General features: G+C 42.7%; 1 long non-coding RNA gene across 1 annotated transcript in view; it reads right to left on the bottom strand.

Moving 5' to 3' along the window:
* Positions 1–1,128: 1,128 nt before the first annotated feature.
* Positions 1,129–19,987, bottom strand: part of LOC144901665 (uncharacterized) — a 66,560-nt gene continuing 47,701 nt past the window's right edge. The window contains exons 2-3 of the long non-coding RNA XR_013629708.1: positions 2,395–2,501; positions 1,129–1,259 (exon numbers count right to left, since the gene is read on the bottom strand). This is a non-coding gene — a long non-coding RNA (uncharacterized LOC144901665). The remainder of the gene's footprint in view (positions 1,260–2,394; positions 2,502–19,987) is intronic.

Raw genomic sequence — 19,987 nt, 5'->3', positions numbered from 1 at the left:
CAATGTGGATACTTGCCACCTATATACTGTATTGACAATAATTTCTTTCTGGAATTTTGGTGTTCCAGGAAGTTACGTGAAGTGAGCAGTAGGATCACAAGTTGTTAGCATCTTGGTGCTACTTGAGTGTAAAGTCAAATGGAGGTTGAACAGCATTCCGGAGCGGGCGCTTCATTCATAGGCGGTTCCACAGAGACGTGTCTTAGGGCGAACATGGCCTAAATTTGGGATTGGCGAGCTCCCCCGCTGTTCCGAGCGGCTCCCTCCCCTGTCAGGAGCCAGCCGGGAGAGGAGGATTAGAGCCTACCTCAGCACCGGAATGCCTGGTGGCTGCCGCAGCGCCGCTTCCATCACCCCCTAAACACCCCAGCTGGTGGGTTTAGTATTGAGAGGCAGTGGGCCACGCAACTGTCGACTTTGCACTTCATTTATGATTACATTTAAGTCGGCTTTAATCTTCGCCTGACGCCGTGTGGCCAGGCGGTGTTGGGAACAACATGTTTATCTAGCGAGGGGAGGTGAGTGGAGCGGGAAGGCGGCAAGAAGGTCCCCGTTTGCGCAGATAACATGACGTATCTTCTCACAGAGGGAGTGTGTTTGCGTGCCGGCGTGATTTATGAGAGGGAAGCGGCCTCTTTTGTGCTGTTACGCCGCCGCGTTTATTGAATCAAACATCTGAAACTAGCCAGCCACAGCGCCAACTTCACACTTGATTTAGTGACGGCTTCTCAGAAGTCCTTTCTTTTTGGCAGCCGTCAAGGTTGAACACGACGACCCTGAAATGGATTGTAACATTAACTTTTGGGGTTTTTCTCTCCTCTGCTCGGGCCCCTTTATTTGCTTTGTCAGACCAGATCCAGAGGAGAGCCCGACAGATAAAACAGCTTTTTAAAATATTGTTTTTGTCTTTTGATGGTACACAGCCAAGAGGCACGTGGGTGGAGAGAGAATTATGAAATAAATTAAAAAAAGAAAAATAGAAGGGTCCCCGGCCAGATTTGAACCGAGAGGATGTTGCGGCTATTTGTCATAGAACATTATGTCACAGTGATGCCTTCAAGGTATATTTGAAATGTCAAACATGCTCCATGAGCTCTCTCTCTCATACATATGTGCATGATGTACTCACGAATGCTGGGCCAGGGCTACCATTTCTCCACCGCCGCCGCCGCAAACTTTGTTATCGGTAATTGGCCCAATGACTCAAATGCTTGTCAAGAGCTGCTCCTTTCTGTCCCAAACAGGAAAAGACGCAGGATCTGGTCTCGGGTAATAATGTGAAGGATCTTGAAGCAAATCATGTGATGTCAAATACAGTGGAACCTTGCGTAGCCTCATTAATATTTCCACTTGAATGTTTTGCCTTATTAAATTGTGAGCATAGCTTGACAAAATATTGAAGTGGCATCCTTTCATTTTTCTCTATGTGGTTTGGACACCCCTGGTGTCACTATTACACTATTGTGTCACTATACACTATTACACGAGGACACTATTACAGTGTTTTAGGTTTTATTGATTTTCCCAACTGAGTCTTTTGATATGAGCCAAATGATGTAAACCACTAGCCCCCAACCGTTCATACCTTACGTCCAAAAACCATTTACATCAAAGTTGATGTTATTGGTATTTTTATCATTGGGTCAGTTTCCAGTGGTGGGGACACCTGGACCCCACCTATCCAGTCTAATTAGAGATGTGCTTGTTCTTGCAGTACTTCCCCCGCTCTGCAGGAGAGCGTAGAGGGCGCTCTAATACTGGCAGTTTGTGATATCACAGATTGCCATGCTTCGTAATATGGGGTGCACTGTTGGTCAGAAACGCTCTCGGCCCTCCCCTTAAGTTTCCCCCACCCTCCTCTGAGCTCGGCTTCTCTGTTTACGGTGTGAACTCCCAGGAAGTGTTTCTTCGGATGTAAAGGAAAGCTACATTTGTTTACAATTCCTACGAGGAAAACATCAGGCACAAGTGATTGGAGTTCCTGATTCCCTACCAGCAAAATATTTAAATCTATCAATGGAATTTCACACTGGACTGACGTCTTTCCAAAGTTACTTGGTCGCATGGAAGAGTCAGAAAAGCAGTAAGTAACAATTTCTCAGCGTCCTAACTGTCTTTATTTTGGGTAAGTCATGGAACAAAATCTGGTGTCTGTGTGGCATTATAGAGTGTGCATACAGGGAGCAGGGTTGCTAATAGCCATTTCCCACCACAATCAGTGTCTCTCCACATTACACGTTACCGATGCTGTAGAATAGCTGCAATGCTAAAGCTACTTACCATTCAGAGACAGCTTAAAGTAACTTATTTTCTTGAGAAACTAGACTGTCCAGTCTCTATTTCCGGATCGGATCCAACACATATGGTTTAAAAGCCGACATTTTAAAAAGATACATCGCTCCTCTTCCGTTCATCAACTCCTATAAATTTGGCTTCGGCTGCTAGCCCGAAATCCGCCTGAGCACTTGGGAGTGTGACCAACCATAGCGTAGTGGGCGTGTCTGAAAGCATTTTTGCGGGAAGCACAAAATCCAAAGAAATACAGCTGAATAGGTGCAGATTCTGGAAGATCTAACAAGCTTTCCGTGCTGGGTATTGTGTGTGTACTGTATAACTATATACTTTTCAACTAAATATATTTTTGTAAATATATTATAAATAAATATTTAAATATGATATATAAATGTATTATAACATGAATACATACATACATACATGTAAAAATATATAACAAATTTAAATTAAATCCAAAAATAAAAGAAATCTAATATTGATATATGAATAAAATAAATCTATAATATAATATCAAATACAAATGATAAATATGATCATGAGATTATGACATCATGACAAATGATGGAAATCCAGAATGTGATACTCGATCAGGCCCGTCACGCAACTGTAAAAGCAAATAAAAGCACTTTTTACATAAATGTGTATTTGGTATGGACTGATGGGAACAACGCTGAAGATGATGAATATTTTTGCAGGCATATTGAAGCCCAGGCTGACATCACATGGAGGTGTTATTGAGTCATCCGCCTGTCGTCCTTTAGACTTGCCAAACGGAGACAATTTTAGGAAAAGAAAAAAACAAAAGTAGCCAAATTGCTCTCTCGGCTTGCTGGTTATTTGTTTGCAATTTTGCAGATTTCCCCCCCAGCTCCTCCCTTCTGGAAAGCACGGTGCTGTGAAATGAAGGTGGAACAATCTGAATGATGCACTGGGGGGAGCACAAAAGGCAGTAGCTTGGAAGCTGTGGTTCATTGTGGAGATGGTGTTTCACCAGGGAGCCACGACGACCGGATCAGACCGCCAACCTCTCTCTCTCCCCCCAACAAGGGGCTCGTAAAAAAGAAAGGCCAACATGAAATGCATTGTGCTTAATTCCTGCAAAGCCATAATACCCTGCAAGGTCCTAATCTTATAATCATCCATTCTTATAGAAATTAGCTTCCCCAGCTTTAAGAGTCCATGCTAAATTCCCAAGACCTCTCTCCTTGCGCTGAGTTGTCACCACTACATGACCACTATACAATAAAATCACATTTAACCCAACTCTATGTATCGCAAGGAATGACCCTAAATAAAGTACTCACCCTTTCAAGACACCTGTGGGGTATTAACGTCCATTCCAGCTTCTATGGTTATCATCACACTTTGCCTGTGACTCTGGTGACATCACACAACAAAACAAAGAAAAAGCCAAACACTTCAGCGGAGCTACGACTCCTCACTGAGCTCAAGTCTCACAAGATTTGCTGACCAAGTTTGTACTTCTCAAGACCAATGGTCATTCAGCTACAGTGCAACTAATTAATCCATCAAGAAAACAGTTAATTAATCATGGCTTAAAGCACTTCAAGCGAAATAGAAGTGCAGTCAAGGCGCTGCTGAGTTGGTCTTAAATGCCAGAGTGAAGCTGCCCCCCCCCACCTCACACAAAACTCATAGTCCCATTTGTTTGTGCTGCAAAAATTCTCATCAAAGATCCTCTATGTGACTGGAACGCTATGCTGTTTTGATGGACCAACTGCAAAAATCCCTACCAAAGGATGCTTTCAATGATACGCCGCAAAAACTCCACTCAAAGATCCTTGATATGACAGTAGCAAAGATCTACTGCAAAAACGCTAACCAAAGATCCTCTATATGTGACAGAAGTGCTGTGGTAATTTTAGACACCAACTGCAAAAACGCTAGCCAAAGATCCTCTATATGTGACTGGTAGCACTGCTGTTTTTAAGCATTTTACACAAAAACACGAGTCAAAGACTCTGAAAGTGACAGGAGCATCCTCTGCCTTTAAGGACCTACTACAAAAACTGCAGTCAAAGATCCTTTATATGACAGGAGTGCTCTGTTGCTTTTCAGGATATTCCGCAAAAACGCTTGTCAAAGATGCTCTATATGTAACAGAAGTACCGTGCTATTTTCAGGAACCTATTGCAAAAACACAGATCCTCTATATGACAGGAGTGCTCTGCTCTTTTTAAGCATTTTCCACAAAAACTAAGACTCTGTTGTCAAAGATCCTTTGCATGACAGGAGCAGTTTTTATGGCTCTACTGCAAAAACCCAAGTCAAAGATAATCTATACGACAAGAGTGCTGCTGTTCTTAAAGACCTCCAGCAAAAACGCTAGCCAAAGATCCTCTACATGTGACAGGTAGCACTGCTGTTTTTAAGCATGTTACACAAAAACACAAGTCAAAGACTCTGAAAGTGACAGGAGCATCCTCTGCCTTTAAGGACCTACTACAAAAACTGCAGTCAAAGATCCTTTGTATGACAGGAGCAGTTTTTATGGCTCTACTGCAAAAACCCAAGTCAAAGATAGTCTATACGACAAGAGTGCTGCTGTTCTTGAAGACCTCCTGCAAAAACGCAAGTCACAGATCCTCTCTCTGACAGGAGTGCGCCTTCCTTTTTGTACTCGGTCCTTAAAAACACTGGTCAAAGATCCTCTTTGCTGATTTTAAGTACAAAAAAGTGAAAGTGGTCCACCGGGATGCAACTTTTTGGAAGCAACACTTCTTTTTGGCCTCGACCTTTTTGCTGTTTGTATGGGGGACATCTGTCAGGGGCGGCACTCTCCAAAGTGGTTCTGGGTCGAGGTGTGTGTGCGTGTGATGCCACTGTCTGGAAGCGGGAGTGACGCACCTCGGTGTGAAAGTAGGAAATAAAAACATGATTCCAAAGAGAATAATGCATCAGGAGGAGGGATCTGTGCCTGGCAGGTTGCCTGCTGGCCTGTCTTTTTCCATTTTCCCAGATCCCTCATTATTCCTCATTTGCAATGAAACATTTTGCTCCTCTTGTGCGACATGAAACTTTTTCTAATGCACCCTTTCCCTCTTGACTGACTCTATTACTCCCACATCTACTTAATGGCACCACTTCCAAACACCCTCCCCTCTGTAATCATTTCCTCACCAGCCTCCCTTTATTATTTCTGCCTACTCTACTGTCCTTCCTACTTTGTTGCTTATTATTTCATCTCTCTCACGCGCGCACACACACACACACACATACACACATCTCCATCTTTCCTCCGTCTGTTAAATGGGTGCAATGACCCCATTACGGAGCGTTGGAGGAAAGGATGGGCGGATAGCTTTGCGTTCTGTGGGGTTTTGAATGGGGGATGATTAATGAGTGTCGCCTCTGAGGAGGTGTTATCCCCGCTCTGGACCAGTGGGGACGCCGCTGGGTCACACACATGCGGCAGACACAAAGGCCTCTCCAAACACACACACGTTCCTCTGCTGACATGACCATTAACAACAGAGGGATGCCAGCACCATAGATTTCATTTAATGACTATTACATTCTTAATGAGACTATTGACGCCATAAGTGTTTTTACAGTCATACTGTTTTTTCCCCCAATATCATCATTCACGGTCTTTCGCTGATTAGTCAAGCGTTGCGTTGCGCCTTCCATTGATTGTTGTCTTGCCAAAGCTACTTAAAAAAAGAAAGAAATCAATATATTGTCGTACAGCGAGGTGAGGAGCAATGCTTCGTGTAACGGTAATGATACTATCAAGAAGATGGACGCCGTGTTTTCTTTCCTCTGAAAACAAGATGGTGGTCATCGCCTGATTCAATGTGATTCAATGTATCGCCAACAAAACTCAGCATTGTATTGACAAATTGGATTCCTACTATTGTCATTATAAAATTATGTATTCATATTATAATTATGTATGCCTCTCTTTATTTGTGTTTTCCAACAGTAGTCAGAAGCATAGATGGATTCCACTTTCCACTTCCACATATCTTTTCTCCATAGCTGCTCTGTCCTGGTGGAATCGTTTCCTGTGCTAATCACTTACTTCTCCACAGTTCAATGGAAAAAACTAGATGGGAATACAAAAAGTGTATCTGTTGCAGCTAAAGGCTTTGTCTGACGTCTGGAGGTTTGCCACCAGCTGCTTATAATTATCTGCCTCGGAGTTTCCCAGACACTCTAATGCAAAAGTCAATCTCAGCTACCATTCATGAAATTACTCTACACGCATTGATTTTGTCCACTTCCAAGAGAGATTTCTAAAAAGCAAACATTTGATGCCAAAACTGTAGACATATTGGAATGAATGTATCGGAATGTGCAGACAGGCTTTCAGATAGAACTGGTTGCTTGTTCTGCTCAACTAACATGTTTCCCTTATTTTGCATCTATTTCCTATTTTGACCCAATACTGTATCTTGGAAACGATAACCAACCTGCACTTCTGACTTACTTTTTCTTTATTTTACTTTTTCTTTAATATTAAAAAAATCACTTCTTTTGTTCTGGAAGCAAATTTTTTTTAAATCATCAAAAAAACCCAAGTTTTTTTTTTTTTTTTTTTACAGTCCCACACTGGGCTCCTTCATTTTGGAGTCTAGTCTGGAGTTGTTGTTTTTTCCCCTCCCCTCTCCTAGTGTTGTCCCCCTTCTCCCCCCCTTCATCGCCCAATCATCGCCCAATCATCCCGTCCTGTCACCCCTTGTCTCACTGCATAGTATGTTGTATACGTATATTTGAATGGATGATTGCACTATTTTGCTTGTACTTCTGTATAAGTGACAAGAATAAAGGGCTACATCATCATCATCATTAAAAATAGCCCCACCGTGGGCTAGTGGTTAGCATGTTGGCCACACAGTTAGGAGATCGGGAAGACCTGGGTTCTGCTTGGGCATGTTTGTGTGGACCAAATGAACACTTACAGTTAGTGCCTGAGAAAAGAGGCTTCATGGATGAGGGTGGAAATGAGTCTGAAATGAGAGGATATTTACATATTTAAATAAAGAAACGATGAATCAATGATGAAAATAGTTGTCGATTAATTGGGTAATGGATTAACCATGGATTAATTGTTGCAGCTCTACTTACAAGGGAACTCAGGGGGAGTTACGTTAGGCCGTTAACGTCGCAGGCAGGAGAAAAAAGAAGATTAATTTGCCCGCGCAGTCCAGCCAATCTTGCCTCATTGCCGTAATTGCTGCCGAGTGTCCTGGTAATCAAAATATGGTCACTCTCTATAGTCAGCCATTTTGGTATGCAGATGACGATGGTGATTTGGTCCATTTCCATGCTTTTCTCTGGAACATTCTATTGTTCAATTTGATGTGTTTTCTCAAGAAAAAGTAGCCGTGGGCCTCACTTTGGCCATCCCTGCCGTGAAGACTGCATAACTCATGTGGACCATGAACATGCGATATTTATTTTTCATTACCATTACCCGTCATAACGCCGGCTCGGTTCTGCCGCACTGAGCTGGAGATTCCATTACCAGCGCGGGTTGTCTTAAAGCCAGACCATTATTTGAATAACAGAAGGCACAGACTCGCTCTACGTGCACAGCTCGAAGCGCTAATGCCGCATTTTGAAAAAAAAAAAAAGGAAAAAAGCAGCCCTTCTGGCTGTGAATGAGAAACAGAGCAGCACAGTCTGCTTTTTTGGGGGCTGCACTTTATGATGTTAATTCAACAATTGGCTATCAGCAGCCCTGCTAACCTTTTGCTAAAGTAGCAGGGTCATCTGTCTTGTGATTGCGAATGCATGAGAGGCTTGAAAAATGCAGATCAGTGAGCAGCGACCTTCCTGTTGGATATTATTTGACGCGATTTAGCGGGCGGCATCAGCCGTGGTCTCCCACCGGCTGTGACGTGAACTTGACTGAGGTGCACGAGACTTGTTTTCTATGCAGGCTACGTAGAGAGCGGCACGGAGGCATAACAAGACGTTCCTGCAGTGTGACAGACTGAAAGAGCAAAAATAAAAACCAGGGCAAAGCCTGCAGACTTTTCCAAAAAAGAAAACTTTGGGAAAACTCGCAGGGGTGCTGAAACACGACCATCACAATTTACTGTAATGGTTGACATTATACTAATACTCCTTTATTGTTTTTATCTTTACTGCTGGGGGCAGTTAAAGAAAATTAGCAGAACATATACTATGGTGCTCAATAATTAAGTGAATTTAGTCAATTAGACCTTTATTAGGCAAGTGGCCGTGTTTGAGAACCAACTACTTTCTTCTGCTGGAGATGGCAAAATTTCAGCCGCTATTTTCATCTTCTCAAGGGACAACACTATCGAAAGCTCATGAACTCATTACCGAACCCGAACGACTGATCCCAAAGACATATTTATACGTCTTTTATGGTTTTTTTGTGCAAGAGGCAAAAAGAGGTGATGATGTACTCGCATTATTTACTTATTTTATTGTTACATTTATTTGACATTTGTTATTATTCAACAATACTTTAACAACATATTCATTCAATATTATTTACACTGACAGTTCACATCTTTCATTTTTGAGTAAAGATTAAGATTTTTTAAATCCGATTGATCGATTAATCAAAACTAAATAAATAATGGACCGGTGAATTGGTTATTAAAATGCCACTCCTAATTTTTTCTCCCTTTTTGTTAAGAACTGATATTTTGCTGGCTGCACAGCGGCCGAGTGGTTAGCGCACAGGCCACACAGCTTGGAGACCGGAGTTCAATTCCACCAATTCTGCCATCTCTGTGTGGAGTTTGCATGTTCTCCCCGTGCATGCGTGGGTTTTCTCCGGGTACTCCGGTTTCCTCCCACATTCCAAAAACATGCTAGGTTAATTGGCCACTCCAAATTGTCCATAGGTATGAATGTGAGTGTGAATGGTTGTTTGTCTATATGTGCCCTGTGATTGGCTGGCCACCAGTCCAGGGTGTACCCTGCCTTTCACCCGAAGACAGCTGACATCAACCGTGATAAACAAAATGAGGGATTACGCTACATTCCATGTACCAAAAAAATAGTCCAGGGTGGCTCACCCGAAAGTCCAGATCACATTGACGTCAGCAGAACTCGTTGTTAGAAAAAAGTCTGTAAAAACTAGCGTTCAGACCCATCCCAAACTTCTTTCAGGGCTCACTTCCAAATGTACAAATATTATTATCTGACACTTTGGCGTCGTTTAACATGAGAATACAACATTTACTGGTCCCTTTGAATAGAACTAAAATAGAAACATAAGGCATTCAGAAGACAAATTTCAAGACATTGTGATGATATGTAGTATGTTACACAGGTCACTAGGTGTCAGCAATGTTACATTGACAATTGAGACAATAAACACCGCAGGAAGTACTGTACAGAAACCGGAAGTTCAAATGGGTAGACTAACCAAAAACTACTCAAATATGACTACTCTTACGACTCAAGTATGACTCAAGTAAAAGTAAAAAGTAGTCCTCCAAATGATTCAGTAAAAGTGAGTGAGTGAGTCAGGTAATCAAGTACCGTGTAATTGGTGAATTCAACATACAGTTGACCAAAATATAACATATATGCCCACACGGCAGCCTGTCAACAATGCCAACCAGTAGTAATAGTACAGATTTGAAATTTGTGTAGCAGATATGTTAATCAGACAATGGTACATTGTCGTATTTCTCACTCTCTAGAAGGCGCTACTGAAGAGGTTGTGTAAATCAGGGGTCCAAATTCCGGCTCTGGTGCCAGCGGCTTCTTCTACACAATTGTTGAAGTTTTCAACTTTAGAAATACCTATTTTTTAATCGAGACTGGATCTTATTAGGTCCTGATGTTGTGCAAACCACGCAAGCTAACTGCTTGTCAATGCGATTTCTACCCCACGTAATGAAACACTTTCCCGCAGAAAAGGCTGCATAATGCAGCATTGAGCTTGCTTTTTTTTTTAATGAGTTTCTCTGAGCTCCACTTTCCAGGACTAGGACCGACCCATCCAACCATCCAAGCACAGCCGCCCAATTACCCGCTCCTGTCCACATCCTAAATTAATAACCGCGTACTGTAATAGAATCACAATTGGATATTAACTTTAATTAAACGATGATGGAAAAAAACAATGTGTGTTCCACCACTTAGTGTTGTTATATATAAAGCTACAAAGAGACAGTACAGATAGTGTGCAGTGGAAGTTCTTATTATGGGGGGTGTCCAAACAGAAAAACTAAAGGATGCGTTACATATACATTTGAAATATTTTTCAAAGAGGAATCAGAAACAGTGCATCCGGAAAGTATTCACAGCGCTTCACTTTTTCTACATTTTGTCATGTTACAGCCTCATTCCAAACTGAATTAAATTAATCTCTTACCTCAAAATTCTACACAAAATACTCCATTATGACAATGTGAAAAAAGGTTTTTGACATGTTTTGAATTTATTAAAAATAAAAAACAAAAAAATCACATTTACATAAGTATTCACAGCCTTTGCTTAATACTTTGTTGATCCACCTTTGGCAGCAATTACAGCCTCAAGTCTTTTTGAATATGATCCCACAAGTTTAGCACACCTATCTTTAGGCAGTTTTGCCCATTCTTCTTTGCAATAAGTCTCAAGCTCCATCAGGTTGGATGGGAGACGTCTGTGCACAGCCATTTTCAGATCTCTCCAGAGATGTTCGATCGGATTCAAGTCTGGACTCTGGCTGGGCCACTCCAGGACATTCACGGAGTGGTTCTGAAGCCAATCTTTTGAGATCTTGGCTGTGTGCTAATGTCTACTGTCTATATGGTCAAGGTACATGACCAGTCTACTGAGATCAAGAGCGCTCTGGAGCAGGTTTTCATCCAGGATATCTCTATATATTGCTGCATTCATTTTTCCTTCTATCCTGACTAGTCTGCCAGTTCCTGCTGCTGAAAAACATCCCCACAGCATGATGCTGCCACCACCATGCTTCACTGTAGGGATGGTATTGGCCTGGTGATGAGCAGTGCCTGGTTTCCTCCAAACATGGCGCCTGGCATTCACACCAAAGAGTTCAATCTTTGTCTCATCAGACCAGAGAATTTTGTTTCTCATGGTCTGAGAGTCATTCAGGTGCTTTTTGGCAAATTCCAGACGGGCTGCCATGTTCCTTTTACTAAGGAGTGGCTTTCGTCTGGCCACTCTACCATACAGGCCTGATTGGTGGATTGCTGCAGAGATGGTTGTCCTTCTGGAAGGCTCTCCTCTCTCCACAGAGGAACGCTGGAGCTCTGACAGAGTGACCATCGGGGCCTTGGTCACCTCCCTGACTAAGGCCCTTCTTCCCCGATCGCTCAGTTTAGAAGGCCGGCCAGCTCTAGGAAGAGTCCTGGTGGTTCCAAACGTCTTCCATTTACGAATAATGGAGGCCACTGTGCTCATTGGGACCTTCAAAGCAGCAGAAATGTTTCTGTATCCTTCCCCAGATTTGTGCCTCAAGACAATCCTGTCTCGCAGGTCTACAGACAGTTCTTTTGACTTCATGCTTGGTGTTTGTGCTCTGACATGCACAGTCAACTGTGGGACCTTATATAGACAGTTATTATATTTCCAAATCATGTCCAATCAACTGAATTTACTGCAGGTGGACTCCAATTAAGCTGTAGAAAGATCTCAAGGATGATCAGTGGAAAAAAGATGCACCTGAGCTCAATTTTGAGCTTCATGGCAAAGGCTGTGAATACTTATGTAAATGTGATTTTTTTGTTTTCTATTTTTAATAAATTCAAAACATGTCAAAAAAAACCTTTTTTCACATTGTCATAATGGAGTATTTTGTGTAGAATTTTGAGGTAAGAGATTAATTTAATTCAGTTTGGAATGAGGCTGTAACATGACAAAATGTAGAAAAAGTGAAGCGCTGTGAATACTTGCACTGTGAATACTGTGCAGGGCTGTTTATGGATGTGTCCATTATTCTCAGTATGTGACATTCTGAAAACCCCCAGTGGGATAGGGTGATCTCCTGCCGTTTGACGCCCCTGCACAACCTGAAGCTCCATTGTTCAACCGAAGGATCATGATGGCGGTCCCTGCAAATGGGATGACCTTGTCATGCCGGTAACATCGGAAGCCACAAGGATCATCAATGTTCTCGTCAATGCTCTCAAGCAAATTCCAAAGGGGCAATTTTATGTCATTGAAGGAGACGAGGCCTTAGGAGACATTTTTTCTTCTTAAAAGCCTTCTTTTGCAGATGCCGTCTGATGGTTATAATTTGGGCTTCATTTGGGCCCAGGACGGAGAGCCGATGGGATCCTGCAACTTTCTTGTTCCATAAGAAATCTTTGAGGAAGTTTCAAATGACCAGCATGGTGGCGCACTGCAAGGGGCCGTGCTTATGCAGCTCCGTAATATGACCAGGTTTAAAGAGAGAAAGCTTTTTTTGCCTTTGCCATTATGAGATCATGACAGACGACCTGACTTGACTGACTTGAAACTCTGCTTAGAACCTCCTTAAGATCAAAAGGTAAATTCTTGCAATTTTTTAACTGGTTAATTTTTTTTATCATGAGTAATAATAATTAATAAATGTAATAAATAATACACCGATAAAAAAAAACACACTGCAGGATGAAAATGACCCCCACTGCCGATATGGCATAATAAGCAGAGAACAAACTCTCAAATAAATACACTTATATTAGTAATATAGTACAATAATAATACACACTAATAAATACACTTCCAGCTCTGACAATGGCTTAACCAATGTATTTGCTCCACATCGGATTAACTGAGGTGGGAGAGAAAAAAAACAAGTCCTTGCTGTTTTCTTTCCTCCTTTGGAGCGTACAATCGCCTTAGTCCTTCTTTTCAATCAATACCTTTCAACGTCTTTTTGAAGTCTGCCACTGAGAATCCAAAAAAGCTCAAGTGGATGCACCTGTTTGCTTCAATATTTGCTTTTAAGAGCCTGTAATAATCCACTTAGCGACACTTTTCATGCAAAAAGTCCCTGGTGCTATTTGGGTCCCGGTGGGTGTCTTTTATGCATGGAAATGACGCCGCTGTCTCTCTGGACAATGGAACGTGTTGATGTGGCATTTTCAACCTCGACCACGTTTTCATTTATCTCTCCGCCCGCCCTCTTCTTTTGGCACCACTTCATGAACCAGTTGACCTCCGACATTATCTGTCGCTGAGATGTCCTCATCTGCATGCAGAGCCATTATCTCCTCGAAAGGATGACTTGAGTGCAGAGTATTGCATTAGTATACGTTCAAAGTAGCCATGTCATAGAGAACATTACCTTGCATTTGTTGGTGGCACCATTCGGAACCGTTCCCTCCGTATTTACGCTTCACTCAACTGTCAGCATGATGCTGCATTCAGGACAGCTGGGAATTCGGAAAACTTTCAACATTCAGTGCAAAGCAAAGCGCTCCCGACTTGTGCTGGACGTCACACAACAATGTTGGTGGCCAAAGACACTCTCTAAAACTGGGATTGGTCACGTAGTGGCCGAATGGACAAGATCGGTACAAGCGGCCAAAATGAGTTTTGTCCACTGGGTGGCTGGGCTCTCCTCCTCACTGAGAGGAGCCAGATGAGTTGGCTCTGGCACCCGGTCAGGATGACTCCTGGACGGATCCCTGGGGAGGTAGGTGTTCAAGGCATGTCCGACCGGTAGGAGACCTTGAGGAAGACCCAGGACACTTTGGAGAGACTACGTCTCAAGCTGGAGACCTGCCGCAGAGGTTCTATATCATATCAAACAAACTCTGAGGGTGCTTACGTTTTTTTTCAGATAACAAGACAAACTTCCTGTGTCGTCCATACGTCCAAAATATGTCTTTCATATGTTGTGCTGGTGTCAGGTTTGGGTAAAATGTACATTTTTACGTACATCGCCCTTTTGGACCCCTTTGTGTATGCAATTGACAGGATTTCAGGATGCTGTGTTGTTGGTGTGACACAGGACTGAAGGTAGTGCTTACCTTTTCTTCTCTGGACAAGCTCGAAACAATTAGAAAGGGGGTCATCAGAGAAAACAAAAATTGTGGAATAACAGTCTTGTCCCTGATGTTTTTCCTAGAGGGAAGTGGCTTCTATGTGCCGTTGTTGACGCTAAGCCATCTTATGAAAGTCTTTACTTGTCCTCACTGTGCATGCAGATGCACTCACGTCCGCCTGCTACCGTTCCTGAGCAAGGACTGCACTGGTGGTACCCCGATCCTGCAGTTGAATCAACTTTCAGGAGACAGTCCAGATGCTTGCTAGACTTCCTTGGGCACCATGATGCCTTCTTCACATCAATTGACCTATCCTTGAAGTTCTTAATGATCACATAAATTGGTTTAGGTTTCATCTTACCAGCAGCAATATTCTTGCCTGTGAAGCCCTTTTTGTGCTCAGCAATGACGACTTTGCTCGCAGGTAACCATGGTTAACAGAGGAAAGCTGTTATTCTCAATCAATTGGGAGAATCTTCTCCAGTCTTTGGAAACACTCTCACCAGAAAATCACTAACAAGTCAGCTGGTCCCTTTGTGGCAGGGCTGAAATGCAGTGGAAACTGTGTTTCAGGGACTAGGTTCACATTCATGACAAAGAGGGACTACTCATCTTATTACTCTTCATCACATTCTGGATTATATACAAATTTCTATCATTAAAAACTAGGGCACCAGACATTCTGAACATTTATATTTCATTCTCAAAACCTGGATTGTACATGTGGAAAATGTATTTCAGAAGGTTAATACTATAAAATAACTAACATAATGAAAAAATACATTTTCAAAACATAGTTAATGTAATTTTCAAATGCATATGAAATACACTGCATTCAAATATGTAATGATATATTTTTTTTATTTTTAAATGCTTTTTATTATTTTTAAATGCAGATAAAAAGAAGCAAATGTACAGCATATACCCTACTATACCTTTGTCAGTCTAAGAAAGGGGAAAATAAAATGGAGAGCTGTGGGAGCGCTGAAAGAGCCAAACGCAAGTGCCCACTATAGCACTTACTGTTTATAAATTGTCTGTTTATGTTCTCCCAGCAGGAGAGATGAGTCTCTCGACTTCAACATTGTAATAAGTGTAACAATGATCTTCAGACCTTTTCACAACACCAGCTTCATGTTTTATTGAAAGCTTCAGCGTGCCGGCAGCCTGAATTAAGAAGATCCTTGTTACAGTGTGTCTTGGAAATTCAATGATATGTATGTAAAGAGAACACACACGGCAAGTGAAGCATACCACGGATTTGGAAATAAAAAGGCTTTTACATGATGCTGCAGACTGGTGGATTTCACACGCATGGATGACACAACGCAGTCATAACTGCCAGCAGGTTTTTAGACAGGCACAGCAGCTTGACCAAAATAAGGAAAATAAATAAAAATACATACATAATAAAAAGGGCTGCACGGTGGTGAAGTGGTTAGCGGGCAGATCTCACAGCTATCAGGGTTCAATCCCACCCTCGGCCATCTCTGTGTGGAGTTTGCATGTTCTCCCCGTGCATGCGTGGGTTTTCTCCGGGTACTCCGGTTTCCTCCCACATTCCAAAAACATGCTAGGTTAATTGGCCACTCCAAATTGTCCATAGGTATGAATGTGAGTGTGAATGGTTGTTTGTCTATATGTGCCCTGTGATTGGCTGGCCACCAGTCCAGGGTGTACCCCGCCTCTCGCCCAAAGACAGCTGGGATAGGCTCCAGCACCCCCACAACCGCGAGGATAGGCAGTAGAAAATGAATGAATGAATGAACATAATAATAAGATAAGCTATAAGTTGTGCCTTTATTAGTCCCACAAGGGGAGATTCCAGGTTTACAAAAGCAGAGTACAAAAGTACACAAGAGCAGAGAAAGTGCAAAATCAAGGTAATACATATCTCTGTGTTTTATACACTATTTACAGCTGTGTACATGTTGACCAAGACACATGTTAATTGCATGGTAAACAGTACTATTGCAAGTTTTTCAAAAGACACTATTAATGAAGATAATCACCAATGATAACATGTATTATTAACTATTAGAATTAAAACTGATCCTGAATCCAGTACAGGTATGATCAGTTTGTTAACAACAACAGCCTACTTTTACATACAAGCTAACATGGTGATACGAGAAGCAGCATTACCTCTGAACCGTTTACTCATTTTCACGTTTCACGTTTTAAAAGTTAAAGGGGACCCATTATGCTCATTTTTCTGCCCTGAGCTTTCTGTATTGAGTTGTGGACTCCTACAGAGCAGCTACACACAATAACCAGCACAGAAAGCTTTTTAGATTCTGTACCTACTTCAGCTATACTGTTTTAACAATCTGTTTTAATATATTCCACCACGGCCCACCTCCAGGCACGCCCACTCCGCTGTGGGTAGTCACACTCCCAAGTGCTCAGGAGGACTTCCAGATAGCTGCCGAACCGAATTTTATATGAGTTGGTAAATAGTATAGGAGTTGACAATAAATAGAGATTAATCTTTTTAAAATGTCCTCTTTTAACATACAGCCATATGTGTTGGATCCCGAAACCGATCCAGAAGTAGAAACTGGACGGTTTCCCAAGAAAAGAGGTTACTTCAAGACGTCTCTCAATGGTAATTAGCTTTAGCATTTTCGGTTTTCCCCAGCATGGGTACTGTGTGATGTGGTCATTACAAGTTTTTTGCGGGACTATCGGTTTTTAAAAAACCCGGGAAGCGCCACTGATTGTTGTGGGAAATGGCTATTAGCAACCCCCGTACCCTGTTCCATGACTTAAACACAGTGACTTAAACACGATAAATTGTTACTGACTACTTGCTCTTCTGACTCTTCCACACGACCAATTAATGTTGGAAAGGCATCAGGCTTCACCAAGTTTGTCGGCTAGTCCAGCTGCATAGTGGCCCATGTTCACAAAATAGTCCAGTGTGAAATGCTGTTGACAGATTTAAATATTTATCTTTTGCTGGTAGGGAATCAAAATCAGGGAAGTCCAACCACTTGTGCCTGATGGTGGTGTCTTTAGGAATTGTAAACAAAAGTACCATTCCCTTACACCCAAAGAAACACTTCCTGGGAGCTATTGCTAACACTGTCAACACAGAAGCAGAGCTCGGGGGAGGGCAGCAAGCATTTCTCGCTTTCAGACACGCCCATATTAGGAAGCCTGCTTGTGTGTGACATCACAAAACCCCAGGTTTGCAACGCCCACTGAAACAGAGCGTTTTGAGCCAGCCCAAACTTCCAAATGTGCAAACCTAATTTTCTGAACTTTTGGCATCGTTTAATATGAGAATACAACATTCTAACTACATTATTATTAATATTTTTTTTAAGTTAATATTCCATATTTTTTTATTGACGGAAAATGTAAAAGCAATGTAGTTTTTTTTACACCTAAGCAGATAGAAAAGCATGGCAACTACCATCATGACAACAATAATAACAGCCCCAACATCAGTGTCACACGCCTGCTATAATCACTACAGTGATCCATTAATGTTAGGCTACAATCCACGTTATGACTTGTTCTCTGGAGATGCTACTATTGCCATCATTCCGTTTAATTGCTCCATATTTCCGTGCGGCTACTGTCCAATATCCACTGTGCTTGAATGCACCACATAGCAGACTGCAGGATGCTGGGAGGACGGGCTCGTCAATAACACACTCCTGGCTGACATGAGATGCATTAGCGGCTCTAATTGAATAAACGCGGGAGTCTCTCTCTCTCGCTCTACTCTGTCCGGTTCCTTCTTTAAATGCCAGGACATGTTGACACAAACACACATACCCACACACATGCTGAGTCTAATAAGGTGAAAGGAGCTCACCCTCACATTTGTGTTGTGTGAACCCTAAAGGTGGGGTGTCAGAGGTTGGTCCCAAATGCTAATGCGACCGTAGACTTTTTGATGACAGCCAAGCACTATCATGCTGTTTAATATTCATGCCCTTTTACATAACCTTTACGTAACAAAGGGACGGGTTCCGACGTGCATGTGTGCGCCCACCCCCCACCCCCCCTCGTCCCCGCTTGTGCACGTGTGTTTGCACAGTTTGGGTTTCTCCTCTGTACTTTCCCTCATTATGAGAAAGCGCTTTAATGTTTGTGTCCCAGCGGGGGGGGGGGGTGTAGGGTGTGTGTTGTTATTGCAGAAGAGAGGAACGTACGGCGGTGGGGCGGCAGACAGACACTTCCGCTCATGATCTCCGCCACGATGACACCCACCATTTACCTGGCACCAACTGCACCCAAGTGTTAGAGTGTGACCTCAGGGATGGGACTAAACAATCAGAGATGAGCCGATAAAGGTAAAAGTCAAGTTTATGTGTGCATGGATGGACGTGTGTGTCTCTGTCCGCCACTGATAACCCACCCACCCTGCCATGTACCCCCCTACCACCCAGCAGGAATGTCACAGTCACGCTTTCACTCACAGTCCATCTGCCTTTCGCTGTCTGCCCGCCTCAGCGTCAGTCTGTTATCCCCGCTTCTTCCACCTCCACTGCTATCAGAGGACATGAATTAGAAAGCCTGAGTGGGCTCACCGTGGAGGGATGTGGGGGTCTGAAAGATCAGGAAGATTCCCAGGGTATGTCGTGCGACTAACAGGAGACTTGTGACTGTGGCTTCTGCACAGTCACTGAGCAGCCAGCTGGAGCGCCAGGAGGCGTCTCGGTAGACTGCAGCCCGACCAAAACACTCCACGGACAGGAGAAGTTTTCTGTTCACTTCATCCCCCAGAGTGGGTGCTGACCCTCCACAGTAATTGTTAACCACAATACTGTCAGGAAGGATCCATTTCCACACAAAACACCGTACAATCAGTGGGCTCTTTTTGGGCTCTAAGGTAATAAGCATAGGTAAGTGCTTAAGGTATGAAAGCCATACCTTTAGGGTACCACCCCTACATTCAAAGTGAACACAGAAAGAAATAGGGGTCCCCAATGGAGTCCCCAATTGGGATAATTATCAGACTCCAATGTCTTTTTTTCCTAAGATCTAAAAAGGTACAGGTAGTTATATAAAAGTTCACAACACAGAAGTTGTACTTTACCTCGGGGGAGCAACCAGGGATTTGGGATCGGTGAAAAAAACCACAGGCCCAACCATTTTACTATTTTCTTCAGCCCCTATCATTCATAGGCCCTGAGCATTGTCATTACTTTACCTCCCACCTGTTTACTGGCCCACACCGTGTCTTTAAGGGTGCCACCATCGAAGTACAACCCAGATGCCAATTCCACAGTCAAAAACATACAGGTAACGTACAGTGTGTTCCCATCATGTCAAGGGACAAGACAAGGGACCAAAAAGTAATACTTATGCTCCCATTACACCTAGGATAGCACCCCTAAAGCCACTGGCTGTTAAAAGCTAAAATGATCTGTGAAAGAAAGAAATAAGTCAGGATTTTTTTCAGGATCCAAACAGGTACAGGTATGTTTCCAAACTGGTCCCCATAAAGGTAGACTTTAAGTGTAGGGATAAAATCCAGAACTGGTCCAACCTATAAACCTTCAAAGTAACTCGGTTCGAGTGGTACCTTTAAGTGTACCACGCTGAAAGGTACTGGAGACTAAAAAGTAAAATTACCTGCGAGAAATAGGGACAAAAAAAAAACTTTTTCAGGACCAACCCAGGTTGAAATATGTTCCCAAACTCAAGTACAGAAATAGGACCTTTGAAGGAATCACCCAAATAATGAATCATCGGTCCCCGGAAAGGTCAACTGTACGAGTGTA

The sequence above is a fragment of the Doryrhamphus excisus genome, linkage group LG14 (genome assembly GCF_037039965.1).
Source record: "Doryrhamphus excisus strain RoL-2023G ecotype Guam linkage group LG14, RoL_Dexc_Guam_v1.1, whole genome shotgun sequence".
NCBI classification, from domain to species: Eukaryota; Metazoa; Chordata; class Actinopteri; order Syngnathiformes; family Syngnathidae; genus Doryrhamphus; species Doryrhamphus excisus.
This window is presented reverse-complemented; position numbering and strand designations above follow the sequence as displayed.